At 40.0% G+C, this 17,567-nt stretch overlaps 1 protein-coding gene across 5 annotated transcripts in view; it reads right to left on the bottom strand.

The window, feature by feature from the left end:
* The window catches only part of dlgap4b (discs, large (Drosophila) homolog-associated protein 4b), a 97,416-nt gene that overhangs the window by 53,045 nt on the left and 26,804 nt on the right, over positions 1–17,567 (bottom strand). For all 5 annotated transcript variants that reach the window (XM_068315639.1, XM_068315641.1, XM_068315640.1 and 2 more), the window contains exon 2: positions 15,886–15,952. The gene's annotated coding sequence lies outside the window, so the exon portion shown is untranslated. The remainder of the gene's footprint in view (positions 1–15,885; positions 15,953–17,567) is intronic.

Here is a 17,567-nt window from a genome sequence, read left to right as displayed (position 1 = left end):
AGCAGGTTAGGACAATTAAGATGCCCAGGGAGGAACTGTGGTATTGTATGAAGAAGTCTGGAGTGGCAGAGAAGTATGTTAGAGCGGTGCAGGACATGTATGAGGACTGTAAGACAGTGGTGAGGTGTGCTGTAGGTGTGACAGAGGAGTTCAAGGTGGAGGTGGGACTGCATCAGGGATCAGCTCTGAGCCCCTTCTTGTTTGCTATGGTGATGGACAGGCTGACAGACAAGGTTAGACAGGAATCCCCATGGACTATGATCTTTGCAGATGACATTGTGATCTACAGTGAGAGCAGGGAAGAGGTGGAAGAGAAGCTAGAGAGGTGGAGGTTTGTCCTGGAAAGGAGAGGAATGAAGGTTAGCCGCAGTAAGACAGAGTACATGAGTGTGAATGAGAGGGAACCAAGTGGAAGAGTGAGGTTACAGGGAGAAGAGATCAAGAAGGTGGAGGATTTTAAGTACTTAGGGTCAACAGTCCAGAGTAAAGGAGAGTGTGGAAAAGAAGTGAAGAAGCGTGTACAGGCAGTATGGTACGGATGGAGAAAAGTGTCAGGTGTGATGTGTGATAGAAGAGTTTCAGCTAAAATGAAAGGAAAGGTGTACAAAACTGTGGTGAGACCAGCGATGTTGTTTGGTCTAGAGACAGTGTCACTGAAGAAAAGACAGGAGACAGAGCTGGAGGTAGCAGAGATGAAGATGCTGAGGTTCTCTCTGGGAGTGACCAGGAAGAATAGGATCAGGAATAAGTACATCAGAGGGACAGCACATGTTAGAGGTTTTGGAGATAAAATCAGAGAGGCCAGACTGAGATGGTTTGGACATGTCCAGAGGAGAAATAGTGAATATATTGGTAGAAGGATGCTGAGTTTTGAACTGCCAGGCAGGAGGCCTAGAGGAATACCAAAGAGGACGTTTATGGATGTAGTGAAAGAGGACATGAAGGTAGTTGGTGTGAGAGAAGAGGATGCAGAAGACAGGGTTAGATGGAGGCAACTGATTCAGTGTGGCAACCTCTGAAGGGAAAAGCCGAAGGGAAAAGAAGAGGTTGCCAAAATTTGAGTCAAATGTTTCAAAGCATGAGTAAGATTTGAATTGTATTCATGGAGTTGTCTGATGCAATGATTATGGCACTTTTACTGGCCTTTATTGTTTGGTAATTACTGCAATAGCAGTCATACTGTATGAATAACTGAATTGTGCAGCAGATGTGCACTGCTTTGATTAATCACTGTAAGTATATAAATGCATACACAACCCTTTGCTTTCTGCACAGTGGGACGTAATGTCAGAGCTGTATTTCCAGCTTGTTCTTGGTGTTTCATCACGATTGCACTGGGTCAAGCAATTCATGAAAAATATCACACAGTTTTAAATTGGCTTAAAGATGACATTTCGGTTCTTAGACACTGGTGCTTGTTGAATTTGACATATTTGTCATGGCCTGTATTAAATAATGATTCCCATGCTGTGCCAATCTTAAAAGATGACTGAGCATTGGAAAGGCTTTTACACAAGGTTTTAGTACAGTACTTAAGAGAAAAAAGAAATGTACTGTGTCTCTTTGATCCTATGGGAAGAAAGAAAAAAAGCATGCATATTTTTTTCCTGTCTTCATAAACCATACACAAAAATTAATTCTACAATTAATACAGTATGCAAAAATAATGTCGATTCATCAAACAAAATACCTAACATTTCTGTAATCAAACGGTTGAAAATGTGAGTTAAAGCAACTAGTGTTGGATGATCCTCCACACATACAAGAATATTAACCCACATAGCCATGAGCTCACACAAAAATGAACAATGTACAAAACAATGGATTAGTATTTTCTACTCCATTCTTTAAAGAAAGCTCCAGGCAACTCCAGTCACTTTCCATATTATGCATATTCCCCTCTACTGGAAAAAAAGCAGATTCCTGTTCCTGTGATTTAAATAAATAGCACTATTCCTGCTTGAGGCTCTCCTTTAATTTTCCGCTTAATTTCCCAAGTCAAGCCACGTAACTATAACAAACATCCATGTCAACTTGTCAGGAACATATCCGGCATCACCCTGCAGAGAGGAAGGATCGGAGCGGCTGGTGTTTTCACCTGAATGCTGTCAGTCACAGCAGTGACATTCATGTAATGACAGGAGAGTCTGTCTGAATCTTCAATTTCCTGAAGTGATTTGGAGTGTCAGTAACTCATCTGCAAGATATGAATAGGCCACTCACCAACAGCCGCTACATAAGCTCTTCTCACCAAATTTATGGATTATTTAGCTGATTCAATGGATGAGATAGAATATTTCTATTTCAGCAGAGGAGAACAATATGCAGCACTGCTCTAAAGTAACTGGCCATTTTGAGCTGAACATTCTTACGAAGAGTGTAGCAGTCCAGTAGCCTTTGCTTACGGTCCAGGCTTCATGTCAGAATGATGCATCATGAAGTGAACGTCTGCAACAAACAGACAGCACTTCAGACTGATGGGATTGCTGTCTTTCTTACCGCCCACCAAGACTTAACGCATCACATTTAAAATGCTAAGTAGAGTTGAATATGTCAACAGAGACTCTATTAGTCCTCTTTAATGTAAATCAAAGAGGCGTTGGGAGATTCTACTGAAGAGAGGGAACATTATTGTGTCACTGCCAGAGGCTTCAGCGGCGCCTAGGCATTGGCAGATCTACAGAAACACATCTTAGTCATCTCAGACTTCATGCTGTGTTTGTTGGTGTGTAAGATTTCTGACTTTCTTCCGTTTTTCTGTGTACCATTCATGCTATGTGTTCTTGTAATATTGCATACCTCACATATGTCCTTCCTCCACTTTTTGTCTGATCCACTCCAAGCCAAAAAAGGTCTCTCCATTCTCTCTAATTCTCTGGCTGTTCCCCTCCATCTTCTCCTCATCGTTCTCTCTCCTCAGCGTTCCCCCCCGTGTGACTGCTGAAAGCTCTTTAAAGATGCCCGGGGAGCTTAACTACTTTATTACACAAGCCTGTCTCACTCAAACAAATCCCAAGCCAATTGGGAAGCTTATGTCCTTGCTTTACAAGGAGGATGGAAGCTCCCCCTCCATTGGCTTGACCAAACCCTTACTGGACATGTAAGCACAGTTGGTTCATTCATGCATCTTTAAAGTTGAATGAAAGATGGGAGAGGAATGTTATTTACAGTGCTTTCACCTCTTCTTCTTTTTCTTTTTCTTACTACGTACTTTCACCGCTCAGTCCATTTCTGCAGAAGTGTAGCTATAGCTTTGGGGAAATCTTATATAATGCTTGACTTAAATATTATATATGTACTGCACATAATATATGCTGCTATGAATCTTGGTGGTGCAATGAGAACCTAATCAGCTTATATAAGACTTTAATATTTTGTAGTCAAACAGTATTGCACTTGGTATAGCTCAGTTTGCAAAATTCAAACAACTGTGGATAAACATATTGTAGGAGCTAAAAAAAAGATCTCTATCTTCATTTGTTTCTGAAGTAGCTCTTCCATGTGCTCTTTATGTATATTTTAAATACAAATGTTGAACAATGTATTAATATTGTACTTTTAAACGCCTTTTTGGCAAAGCTGTTTAAGTCAATCCACTGGATGTTCATGTCCCAGTTTATAAACTGGGACATGATCAGCCACCTTCAGAACTGAAGAAGTGTCTTGGATGAGAGACGAAACGTCTTCAAGAACTTTCTTAACATCCAGTGGATTGACTTAAGCAGCTTTGGATAACCATGACCTGGCTAACTGAGAACCTACACAGACGCCTATTTAGCACAGATAGTTCTAGTTGTTTTCAAGCTTAAGTTTTGAATCATACACATGCCCCGCAGAAGAGTGGGACTTAAATTTAAAGATGAACAGAGACAATCAATCTGATTAACCAACACAATGAGCTGCAAAATCTGTAGGTGGTGTTTGATGTGTAGGTAAATATGTTTTTGATTACATCCCGCTTCAAAGCGGTGATGTAATGTAATTGTCAGTATTCGTGTGTTCAACCGTTTGTCCGTCCGACTTCGTATGTCCACCAAATATCTTCGCAACCGTTGAAGATAGAAAGATGAAACAAAAAGCAGATAACTTGGGCAGCAAAGGGGATGAAAATGAGATGATATCCTTAACCTTGAGAAAACTGGGTCAAGGTCAAATTTCAACTTTAGTACACTCAATAAGTCTTATGCCCGCTTTGAGGACCCCAACACCCCCCCCATCATCAAACTAACACCACATCCCGACAACACACTCCTCAGTGTGACCACAGAGAATGTGAGGAGGACCCTGCAAAGGATTAACCCTCGCAAGGCTGCAGGCCCCGACGGCATCCCAGGGAGAGTGCTGAAGGACTGTTCCCACCAGCTGGCAGAGGTCTTAACAGACATCTTCAACAGCTCACTGCAGCTAGCAACGGTACCCAGCATGACTGAAGTCCGCCACCATCGTCCCAGTCCCCAAAGGCCACTCGGTGAAAGACCTGAATGACGATCGGCCGGTGCCCCTCACCCTGATAGTCATGAAGTGCTTTGAGAAGCTGGTCATGGCACACATCATGGACTCCATAGACATAACAGTGGACCCCCACCAATATGCCTACAGGAGGAACCACTTCACCGATGACGACATCTCCTCTGTGGTCCACACTTCCCTCACCTATCTGGAGCAAAGGGGCTCATACATCCGCCTGCTCTTCCTGGATTTCACCTCTGCATTCAACACCATCATCCCCCAGACCCTGGTGCAGAAACCGTCAGAGCTGGAACTGTCTGCCACCACAGGGAACTGGGTCCTGGATTTCCTGACAGACAGATCACAGACTGTCAGGATTAACAAGACAGTCTCCTCCCCCATCACCCTCAGCACCGGATCCCCACAGGGCTGCGTGCTCAGCCCCCTCCTGTTCACCCTACTGACATATGACTGCTCAGGGAAACACCCGAGCTGTCATATATTAAAGTTCGCAGACGACACAGTAGTGGTGGGACGCATCCACAACAACGATGAGTCCAGATACAGAGAGGAGGTGGAGCACCTGGTGCAGTGGTGCAGACACAACAACCTCTGCATCAATGTGGGGAATACCAAGGAGATGCTGGTGAACTTCAGGAGGAAAAGACACCCCCCCCCCCGCACATCGGAGGAGCAGCTGTGCAAGTGGTCTCCAGCTACAGGTACTTGGGAGTTCATCTCACTGAGGACCTCACCTGGAGCTGTAACACCTCCTACCTGCTCAGGAAGGCCCCCCAGCAGCTGCACTTTCTCAGGAAGCTGAGGCGTGCTGGACTGGGGAGTGCTGTCCTGAAGGCCTTCTACAGGGGAGCGGTGGAGAGCATCCTCAACACCAGCATCACTGTGTGGCACGGCAGCTGCTCTGCAGCAGACAGGAAAGCTCTGCAGAGGGTTGTGAAGGCTGCACAGAGGACTGTAGGGGGTGGCCTACCTACCACCACAGAAATCTACACGAGTAGGTGCAGAAGGAGGGCCACCCACATCACGGCAGACCCCACCCACCCAGCACACAGTCTGTTCCAACCCCTCCCCTCAGGCAGGAGACTACATAGTCTCCGGAGCTGGACCACCAGGCTGAGAAACAGTTTCTTCCCAGAGGCTGTTAGACAGCTGAACTCCTGTGGTGCTCTGTAGTCACCCTCACGACGCCCCGTATGTCGCCACAGACACACAAGTGCAATAGACAGAGCACCTACGCACTTAAGCTGCTGCATTGTAAATACATTTTTGCTGTTCAGACACTTTACACTTCATATATCTTATATTTTTAACTTTTCTGTGTTCTCTTGTCTTATTTATCTTACATTTTAAACTTTTTTTCTTGTTTTTCTTAACTTATCTTATTCATCTTATTTATCGACCGGGCTTACTGGGAACTTCAGAGATATATTTCGTACTGTCAAATGTGAAAACGTGTGTCAGCATGACAAATTAAGACTCTGATTCTCTGATTCTCTCTGATTCTCTGAATAACCGGATAAGGTAAAACGATGAGTCCAGTGTGAGAAGGCCAGTGTGAGTACGACCATAAATCAAAGCACTAGCTTTGATCTACCCATTCAGTATCTTTGATCTATGGTCAAAGCTAGTGCATAGCTTTGACCTACACTGAGAGGTCAAAGCTATGCACTTGTGAGATACTACTTTCAGGGTACCCTGACCTAAGTTGCAGGGTGTTGCAGTGTCTGACTGCTTTGGTTATTGTTTAATATGTGGATGCTTTTGACTCAGAAGGATGAAAACATCCATTAGTGTGTAGATTATTGAACATCACTACCATATCATGAAGTTGTATTTTTGTTCCTCTGTCTTCCCCACTGCTCAAGTTCCTATTAATTACTCCACTGCCTATATTCCCTCTTTCCCATGGATTTTAAAATCACTAAACTATTATTTAAAAAGCCCAAAGCAGCTCTTACTCATTGAAAAAGATTCAGGAGCAGACACCCTGAGAACTAACACAGTGAACATTCTCCCTTTCTTGGAAGTGTCTTCCTATGTCAAAGCACATTGGTTGCAGTTGACCTGTCAGCTTGATTTGACTTCAGCTTTTTTTTTTTAATCAGTGGCGTCATGAACTGGACCAAAGTGCTTTTTCACAGCAGGATATAATTGGCAGGATAATGAAAAAAAGACAAATAAAATTACTAATCTTTATAGTGTTGAAATCAGAAAGATGACACATCAAGAATGATATATCCAAAGTGGTTGGAAGCTAACAGCAAAATACAACATCTCAAGAACTATTAGGTAATCTCATAGAGCTATTTTTACATTTATATCTATTTTAATCATTGAGGAAGAATGAGAAAACAGTTTGAAAGCTCCCCTGTTCTTCCTTGATGTGATGACTTTGGTGAAGTCTGAGTCATATTTCTCCGGCTGCTGTTCCTCCTCGAACATCCAACACATGGCGGTGACACAAAACGCTATTGCACTACTTCCTGTGCCAAGTACACAGTGTGTTTCTGGTGGGATTGGCTGCCAGGATGCTAATAAGGTCCATGTTCATTAATAGGTTTTGCTGCATTAATTCCAATGATTAACAGCAAAAAACAATTAACACAATGCCAGTGACGGATCCCTGTCCCTAAACAACTTCAACAGTAGAAAGATATTAGCTCTGAATCTGAAATATCTGGCTCACCTCCTTATTAACATTGTTGAAGATCAGCGCAGACAGGCTCAATCCCAGTTGTCACCTCTGTGTTTTGTGTTCCTGTGTTGGTTACTGTGTCCTGTTTTATTAAGGGATGAAGGGGTAGTGGTCATCTAGCTCAAGACCATCCTTCAAAACAAAGTGTTGTCAGATGCAGACACAAAAGAGAGAGGTGGTAAATCGAAGATGGCTAATGTCAGGTTAAAATAGTGTATGAATGTGATATATTTCTGAAAATGACCATTCAAAAATATTAAAACGTATGTATGATTATCTGATTAATGTGGATGCAATTAGTATGTAATTGGATTGTTAAACTTCAAGTGTTCTACCCATACTAACCTCATAAGGTTTTTTACAATAAATGTGTTTTTGCATGCAGTTTGTGTTATTCTTGCCTAGTCTTTTGCTTTGTCATGTAAATCAGATCAAAATGGTCACTAATTGGACATCTGCTCCAATTTTCAGCAGAAACGACAAACAAAATTCCAACAAAACGTCTTAAAGAGAACAATTTGAGGAAATGATGGTGATAAAAAGCTGTTAGAACAGACCGAGATGCCATTCTACTACTGCTAAAAGTTGAATGTATAGGTGTATATTCATGCTGACTTTTTTTTTTTTGCCTCATCCATTATGAAGTCAAAAGTAAAGGAAACGCTTATATTGCAGCATAAGATCGTTTGTTCTAAGTAGGACTACATTTAAGATCAGGGTGTTATTCTTGATACCATTTAGCCTTTTTAGCTGCTTATCTTAGACGTTGAAAACATTTTATGCATGAATTTGAGTGCAAGTATGCATGCATTTGTGTGAATGCTATTTTTGCAGCTCTTCTCCTCAGGGTTGACACCTGCCTGAGGCCAATATGAAGCATCCAACAACAGATCTGTATAACTGTGTGAGCGCTTGCTACACTGCAGATTTCACAGGTTGTTAAAAGAACAAGATTTTATGATATGCGCAGCAGCTGTTACCTCAATGGTCTGCTGTCCCACTATTAATGTTATTTTCTGTCCTGTGTGAGAAAGAGAAACAGATGTAAGCATCTTCGTGGATGTTTGTGACAGCCCTCACCAACTTGCCGCTCGAGGCTCCAGTTCTGTTTTTTTTTCTCATCCAGATGGGATGCTCAGCTTACAAAAAATATGCCCTAACACCAGATGTGCTCCTCCAGTGCTTTACTCCAGACCACTGGTGGCCAAGGTCAACTACAGATCAAAAATAGAATATAAAATAAAGAAAGACAACAAACAAATAAAATTGTGACATTCAAGCATCCCTCATCATTTACCATGTCATTACCATCCCTGTTCATTCAACTATCTATCCCATATTTGGAGCAGACAGCAGGTGGTTTAACATCGTAAGCCAGACACACGGCAACACGTCACCGTTCCGGAAAGGCTCAAGTGCAGCATGTTAATGCCTCCGTAGCCTCTGTAGCTCAATGAAAGGTCAGAAAATAAGGCTACAACCAAAAAAATTAAAAATAGAGTAAACTGATGGGAGAATAACAGAAAAGAAAATTAACCTATAGGCTGGGATGATGAGAGAAATTCCCCAAAGTATGAAGAGAAACAGAGGTGGGATTTCGACTGTCAAAATGTAAACTGACCCGGTGACCTTAGTTTGATGTGTGTGTATCTGTGTGACAGAGAAACAAAGAGAGGAGCACTTAACATGATGGTCTGGACTGGAGTGTTCATAAAGCTTTGAACACTGGCTGGCACGGGCACGTCCTGCGGTGATGTGTTGATGACGTCAAAGCTTGAGCTGCGGCCACTTGACGTGGCCTTAATCTCATGTCCTCCCAGCCCCCCAGGGTCTATTTGCCATTTTAGCACGTTAGCCTTATTGCAAACAACAACACCACGGCCTTGAGGTCGACACAGAAATATACTTTGAATCTCTTGACAAAATGAGTTTTCTAATTACCTGTGATTATTCAGAAGTATTGTAATTAAATACGGTGCAAAGTAATGCAATAGTGCACAGTTTGATAAATTTATGGTGCAAACCATCTCCTCCTTCATGTCAAAAAATAAAAACCTTGCAGAAGTGTTGTTTTGGTGAAGCAAAAATTAGCATTGCAAAGAAGCAGCAAGGGCTTAATCTAAACTCTTTATTCCCTCATGAGGATTAATTGTCCATGGCATCTTAAAAAGATTGCTTTGTGCAGTTAGTCATATTCACAGACCATGAACTGTGTTCTTCTCCAGAGGAAGAAAGAGATTAAAATACTGTCGTAGCCATGCATTGTGTGACAAAAGCTGGAATACAAAATACATGGTGAGGATATTAACGTCCTGCTCCAATTCTAAAGCAAATTTCAAACCCCCCAAAAATCATCTCTAATCATTGCTTTCATGACTTCCTTGACATCCTATTTCTAATTTCAGTTTTAGCAAGAACAGTTGATGGAATAATGATCTTCTTATTAAAAGCAGTTACTATATGAACATATTTGCACAACCTTCCCTTATTTTCATGCTGCTGCCTCCCCATCTGACTTTTAATGTCACTTTATCCAGGAAGTGATAATGAGTTCTACAACTACTGTACTAACATCTGGAACCAGCCATGGCGCTAACCACTGTTAAGTCCCCCACCTTCATATTCTATTCTTAAAAAGATTAATATAGCATACTTTATTCTCCACCTCCCAGTCGCTGACACTAATAAAGAAAAAAAATCACCTCCGAAGTTCCTGTCTCTTCATTAAAAAGAAGAGAAGCGTGTAAAAATGTGTCTTGCTGAAAGGGATGAGGGGGTGAACCACATGCTGATTTTCAGGAAATGGTTCTAAAGCTTTGACATTGTTGAGACCAAACTGAAGTTTCATTAATTCATCAGTACGACATTAAAAACATGATGTTAATAGGCTGATATCTGTCACTGAATATGATATTATCCATGCACATCTTGCTTGTCATCAGTGTCCTTGTCGTAAATGTCAGTGTAGGCAACTGAAACTCCCTGGAAATAACAAATTAACTTTCTGGAAATACCAAGAAAAGACCTAAATGGCCTTTTCTTTATACCTGTCTTCTACCAGCTTCAATACACTCATGCTGCTCATGTGTATAAATTTGAAATATACTGCACATCGAAGGAGGAATATGTAATTTACTCACATGCTTAAAATAACACAGGTCTAGTGAATGGTTTTGATGATTTGTTAAGTGGAGAAGAATTGAGTATAAAGAATGATTAGTTATGTTAAAGATAGCAACCCTAATTTTCCACAGCGTGAAAGAAGAGTATTAATCATCAATCTGAAACACAATTCGGCCAATTATATAACAATAAGGGCTCATTGTTATGCAGTTGGCTGAATTTCCCTTTGTCTTTTTAGGACTTTATTTGTTCTTTCACTGACAGCAAAGTGGTTCGTCTGCACAGGACTTCACCAAACAAACCTTCAGACCATTGCTAAAAATGTCATGACTAAAAAAAAAAAAATCTCCCCAATAGTTCTTCGTAGATCTCCACAAGAGGACAAGAAAGGAACTGTGTGTCCATCTCTGTATGGTTCAATTCCTTTCTTAATTGAGGCCAGCTTTGTTAATTAGCATGACAAGTAGAATGGTGCTGTTGGAAATGAAAAAGGCAAGTGGAGATTGAGAAGAGGTTGAGTTGTGTGAAGGAATGTTAAAGAACAGATTGTATCTGGAGGGCTATGCACGTAAATACAGTGGCATCAGTGAGTGTGTGGTTTAATTAGGGTTACAAAACATTGGGTTTAACTAACACTGTGTTATTTTCATTTTCTATAACACTTCTGTAATTGCAAATATAGTATGAAAAAATTTACATTTTCACAGAATGACTCAAAATAATGACTCATTCTGTACTATTTTGCAAGTTTAAGTGAATAAGGACGGTAGTCTGATTCATGCCCTGGAAGTAATAGTCATAAACAGGATGACTATAACACACACACACACACACACACACACACACACACACACACACACACACACACACACACACACACACACACACACACACACACACACACACACACACACACACACACACAATATATATATATATATATATATATATATATATATATATATATATATATATATATATATATATATATATATATATATATGGACAAAAAGCCATCTGCTCACGACCAACATTGAACTCTTCTCCTCCCAGCGACCCCTGTCAAAATGAGCAGCTTATATCTGTGTGTGTTTCGCTCTATTAATCTTGTCAAATAGATTCCAAGAGCAAAGATACTGCAGACAGACACAAGGCTGAGGACAGAGGGCCAGATGGCCTCACAGATTGGAAGGGAAAGGGAGTCTGTGGATGTGAAAAGAAGGAAGAATAGGGGCAAGTAAAGCAAAGAAGGATGGAATGAGAACAGAAGAGGTGTTTGCACGAGTAACACCTTGCGAAGTGAGACTCATGACGCAGTAAGTGAAAATGACTTCTGCTGTCACCAACACTCAAATGTTAAGCTGCATTGCTGTCTTCAGCAACTTGCTGGTGTTACATATGAGGAAAACTCAGGTGCTTGTTGAATTATGCATGGTGGGAGTAAGTCAGGTATCAAGATGAGCAGCAACACACATACAAGTGCTGTAGTTACACACAACCTCTGTTAGAATGGAAATCACCCATTCTGTTTTCAACACAATGCTGAGGTCATTGTGCAGATAAATTCGCAAGGCATGAGAGGGCAGTTTTAATGCTTGATGAAACGTAACATCCATGCTCATCTTTGCTAAAAATAACAGAGACCAGCTATTTTGTGGGAATATCCATAAAAGTCACCAGCTGTAGCAGGCAAACCTGAGACTATAAATACATTTCACTGTGGAAAAAAATGACCCCTTGGAGAGCTTCATCAACCTTTGAGATTAATGCCATGCAAAATTAGGCAGTCACAATATCAGTGTGTTCGTACGATTAACACGCTTTGCCAATGCACCTGGTTTTCACACAGGCATTAAAACATATTTTTTGCCCTGATAAGTCAACACATAGCTCATTACATTTTTTTAATAGGAATTTATTTGTAATTAATGCAATTTGGTGATTTAAAGTTGAGCACATTTTCTATTTAAATATTACCTGGAAGGAGAAATTGAATCAGTCTCTGTCACATTAACAGGTTACATCATTTGATTCTGTGTGTTGACGACCTACAGTAACTGATTGTAAGGAAGCTAAAATTAAGTCTACGTGATAATAATAGATACATTTTCCTTTGACATTAATTACATCTCTGAGACGCTTTAAACCACATAGGACACTTATTAAAGAAGATAGAAACACAGAAACAGGAGCAGAAGACAATTTATGTTTCTCTATTAGCTGAGCAATTAAAAGTCCTTCACACTGTCGGTTGTCAAATATTTATTCCAATCCTTGCATTGACAAAGGTATGGAGGAACTTTTGAGGAGTAGACATTGGAGCACTACTTCCTCTCAAAGATAAATCCATTCCTGGTCAGACATGATGCAATCAGATAGAAAGTTGTTTTTTGCCCTAGGTGGAGGCTTTTATTAAATGTTTGTGTTTCTTCAGACATTTCACAAATAAACAGACATACTATATAGAGTACTCTTTAATAATCAATACAAATTAAAACATACCGGTAGCCCATAACTTTGACAGCGAGTTGAATCATTGAAAAGTGATTTGGTACATTTTTACTGCACTTATAGCTCATGTTAGCAGTAAATTATGCTAATAAGTGTTCATTGTAATGGGACTTAATAAATAACAAGACATATCTGGGAAAACAAACAAAATCTCATTCTTTAATGTTGTAAAAGGAGGTGTTATTGTGGTCAACACAGTTTTTGCTTCAAATATTTGTGGAATGTTTCTTAGCATGGCATATGAAATCAATTTGCACCCCATTTCTTGAAAAAAATTGAAAATGAGAGAGAGAGAGAGAGAGAGAGAGAGCGAGAGAGAGAGAGAGACAGAGAGACAGAGAGAGAGAGAGAGAGAGAGAGAGAGAGAGAGAGAGAGAGAGAGAGAGAGAGAGTAATGAAAGAGAAAGGCAAGAGCTTTAAAAGCTGAGAAGGATTTGGATCCAATAAGCCATCCAGAGGATTAAACTATGTTAATGCAATGCCAACACACATACACACACACACACACACACGACAGAAAGACACTGACATGTAAACAGAATGAAATGAATAAGCCTAAAAAGTGAAATATGTTAATATAGTAACATAACACTGCATTGTTGTTCTGATGCAGCAGGTACTTTGTATGATGTCAGCGTATTCGCAGGTAGTTTAGTCAGGAAATAAGCTGAGCTCCAGCAACAGTATAAGCATCATTCAAACATGAAGGTCAGCGATTTTTACCAGCACCAAGAGTATCAATGTTACATCTGAGTGACTGGATCCTAACAACACAGTGTGAAGTCAAAGACTTTGTTTACCCACCCTGGTGGGAGTCCCTCAAATAAACCTGGAAAAAAGCCGTAAAATGGCCTTTTGCAATCTAATGATTCAGTATTCCAGGATGTAGCCCGGCAATTATTACAGAACATAAACCACTACATTTCACATCTAATATACATTTCTCATGGTGTCAGCGTTTTTTAATGGCCATAGCAGTTTTAAGGTAATGGACAGAAGTTTTATAAAAGTGCCTTGCATGAAGAGCTGCACTGCAACTTCATTAAAGTCAGTCCAGTAACTGAATGCAGATTAATTGAACCCGATGTTCCAATGACAATGAAATCTGAGTGTCACCATGATTTCAGAATAAGAGGGAGGAAAAGTGGGACTTTAATAATCCATAAATGAATTAATCTCTATTACTTACTATACAAAATGATATTTGGCTCAATAATGAGATGTTGAATGATTTTTTTTTCCACATTCATGATTTAATCATCAAGTTATGACAATAACTTTTCTAATATCTCCAGAAGTGACAAATAACTCATGTGGATGATTTGCAGATCAGCTCATCAGTTGTATATGTTGTATGCCGATGATTAGAATTAGAACATTCTCCCTTCATAATAGAAAATAAGACAATATAAAATGAACATGTTATGTTCGAATGTGATTGTCCTTTCTAGCTGCAAAGAAATGAACCGAATGTAGTATAAAGCAATCTGGTAGCCAGTAGGAAATGCAATGTGAAGATTTCATGTTGATTTAGAAAAGAGAAGACAGCTGTGCAGAGCAGACTGATGGCAAATTCACCTTGGTTTAAATATACAAATATCTAATCACACAAAACATAGTGCCTTACACACAGAGAGATTTAGCATGAGCAATAATTTGCTACATAAATGCATGGATGTTATTTAAGACGGACAGAAACTGCAAAATTGCTTTTAATGCTCTCATGACAACATTCATTTGAAATTCAGATGAAATGTGTCATGCATATGCAGTGCAATATTAACCAGTGAGTTCAAATGATCTGAATTACCAGGCAGATGCATAAGTTGTTTTTCCTTGTGTGGGGAGACGAGTGTCGTGAGGAAGAACAAGGAGAGGAAGAGGCGTTGGCAGCACCCGGCTATGTTCTAAAGCGCACGCAATATCCCATCAAGATGAAAAAAGTGATTTTCTTTTCTTTAAGGGGCTTTGCTGTCACACACTGGTCCATGTATGATTTCTGCCATCAGTGTAGCTTTATTTTAGGTAGTATTGATCTGATCAATATGTGCAGACGTCAGCGTTTGATCTTGCTTTTTGTTTCACTGACTGCAAAAAGGTTAGGCTTTTAAACTTTCAGACATTGATGTTTCCGGTACACCCCGATGAATGGGTTTTTGTGTTTGACAAGCATAAAGCAGCCCAGTGGAGTGAGACACAGATCACTAGCAGTCGCAATAAAGATATAGATTTTTTTTCTTTCCGTATAAAAGTATTATTATTATGTTGCTGGAAATGTAACAACCGCGATAGATTTTAACTCTCTCCTTATACCTTAGACATGATATTTTTCATTAAAGTGCAGAAGCCATCACTGTCTCTGTGATGCACTGAAGCATTGTTTGCTTGGATCTTTAAAGCACAAGTCATCCTTTGCAATGCTTCTGTGCTCTGCAACGCAAGCTGCAGTTTGCACGGATGGAAATTAGCAGAGATTTGTGCTCAGAGTGAAATCAAGGCTCCAGTGTTGTTCCTCAGGGAAGCCCACAGAGGACACTCATGGTGCTGTTCCTGCTGAGCATTGCGGCTATCCCACAGTGCTCGCTGCTCCACAGGCAAGATTTTGCATGTGTCTACATAGCAAACACAACAGTACTCGCACTTGCAACACGACAAAACAACAACTCTGGTATGCTGTACTTGTGTGACGCACAAGCTGTTTAAATTTTTAATGATACTCTATTCATATATTTTTCAGATATACAGTATTGTGACCTAAGATTGCTGTGTGAGGTCAGAGACAAGTTCTTCCTCCCACAGCTTCATACTATTTTTCTGCTTGACAGCCACACTCTGTCAAAATGCCTTCAGGACCCATAATAGTTCAATCTAGACAAGGTCAAGGCGTACTGTCTTTCTGTAGCCGATGAGCTAATTCTCCTGTCGGTTTCAAGTAACCAGCAACAACATCAAGCAGGCAACTGTCTCGTTATCATTGGCTCCGTAGTCCAGTTATCAAACGGGTAAAAGACATCCCTCGGGGCATTAAAAGAAGAATATCATACTTAAGTAGGTCATAGAAAACAAGAGGGCTTAATGTACTGTACCTTATTAGAAGGCCTGAAGAGTTTCTTGTGGAGTTCAGAGAAGAGTAAGCCCAAAGAAGAAGAAATCCTACAACAAAAGAGCTTATTAGCTTCATTATGTAATGCACATGCCATTTCACACGTTTAAAAATCAAAGTCAAGTCAAAGTCAAAGTCAGCTTTATTGTCAAATGTACCATATATGCACATGTAGTACAAAACAGGCAGTACAACAGGTCTTACAAAAGGCAGTACAACACAGGCAGTACAACTCAAAAATGTGTCAGAAGTCAGAATACGTTGATGTTAAATTTCTCTAGAGCGGTAATGGTAGATCTGGGGTGGTCAGCAAGTTTGTGAATATGATTGCGCTCTGTTTCTTTTTTGCACTGTGTTTCATTTTCTCCAAACTTGCATATTGTCTTTTTCGTTTATTTTGAAAGTCAATCAGCTTCAGAGATAGAAAATAGGGGCCCATCTTCTGAGAAGATAAAGCATTTTAATTATAAAACATAGATTAGATGAAGAAATGCTTCTGAACGCAGTAAAACTCCAGGAAACCATAAAATGAATCAGCAGATACATCTCTCCATTTAGATAACATGACACTTGGATAATTATGAATGGCACAAAAGCAGAGCTTTTCAGAGTACAGTAAAAAGAGGTATCCCTCTTAGCTTTGTGGAGTCTTCTTTAAATGTTTTTTTGTACTAGGAGATGATTTTCATTGTTTTGAGTACAACATAAATTCAGTAACAGAATTAGGATCTGTGCAAAATTGTCTTTTTTCTTGGACCATTACAGGGGCGAACGTTGTGTCGGCAACACATAGCAGATGCTAATTTTATGATGTCTCGCAGTCTGCCATTAAGCATTACAGGCTCCATCAGTTGCATCCTGGTTAGACAGAAAAAAAAAAATACAATTCATGTGTGTGTGTCTGTGTGTGATTGTTGAGATGGAACTGTTACAGTTCAAAATCTGTTATTTAACAGCTGTTTGCTAATCTTTTCACAAGAGAGTACATTTGGCGATCGTTCTCGTTCACAGCCAAATGCTAAAACCGGAAATGGATTCAAAACCAAAATATTATCCAGAATATAGCAATGGAAAACAATGATGATGCTAAAGGAGCTTTTTAGACCAAAATTAAATGTTTAGGGGAGTAATTGTCATGGACAGATAACTATTTGTATCATACCTAAACGTGGGTCTATTTAGTGCTTCATTACCAAAGTAAAAATACATCCATAAACAATCAAAATAAATTTCAGTTAAATTTGTCGTGAAATCATCGCAGTCTGAATAATTGATGCAAACTGGTTTCTTGTGCATCACTGAGGAATCGGGCTGCCAGCCGTGAAAGCTTGCTGACAATTTAACGTGAAATGTGAAGAATATTCTGTTGTACTTGGTGTCATGCAGTAACACGCTGCTGACAACAATACGATCAGTGCTACCAATATCAAGTGAAGCTGAAAGAAAAGGGTGGGGAATAAAATTTGAAAGGGGAAAAGACACTACAACCTGCACAGTCTGGTGACACAGATGTCCAGAGCTGCATTAATAATGCAATTCCATACATGCTTTGTAGGAGCCTAAAGGTCTTCATTTCCAACCATTTCTTTCAACCATTTCCTATCTTTAGTCTTCTTGGAATTTTGGACTGCAATAAAATCTTGACTCTTGACATTTTGCTGGACT

This window comes from Antennarius striatus, chromosome 5 (assembly GCF_040054535.1).
Source record: "Antennarius striatus isolate MH-2024 chromosome 5, ASM4005453v1, whole genome shotgun sequence".
NCBI lineage: Eukaryota > Metazoa > Chordata > Actinopteri > Lophiiformes > Antennariidae > Antennarius > Antennarius striatus.
This window is presented reverse-complemented; position numbering and strand designations above follow the sequence as displayed.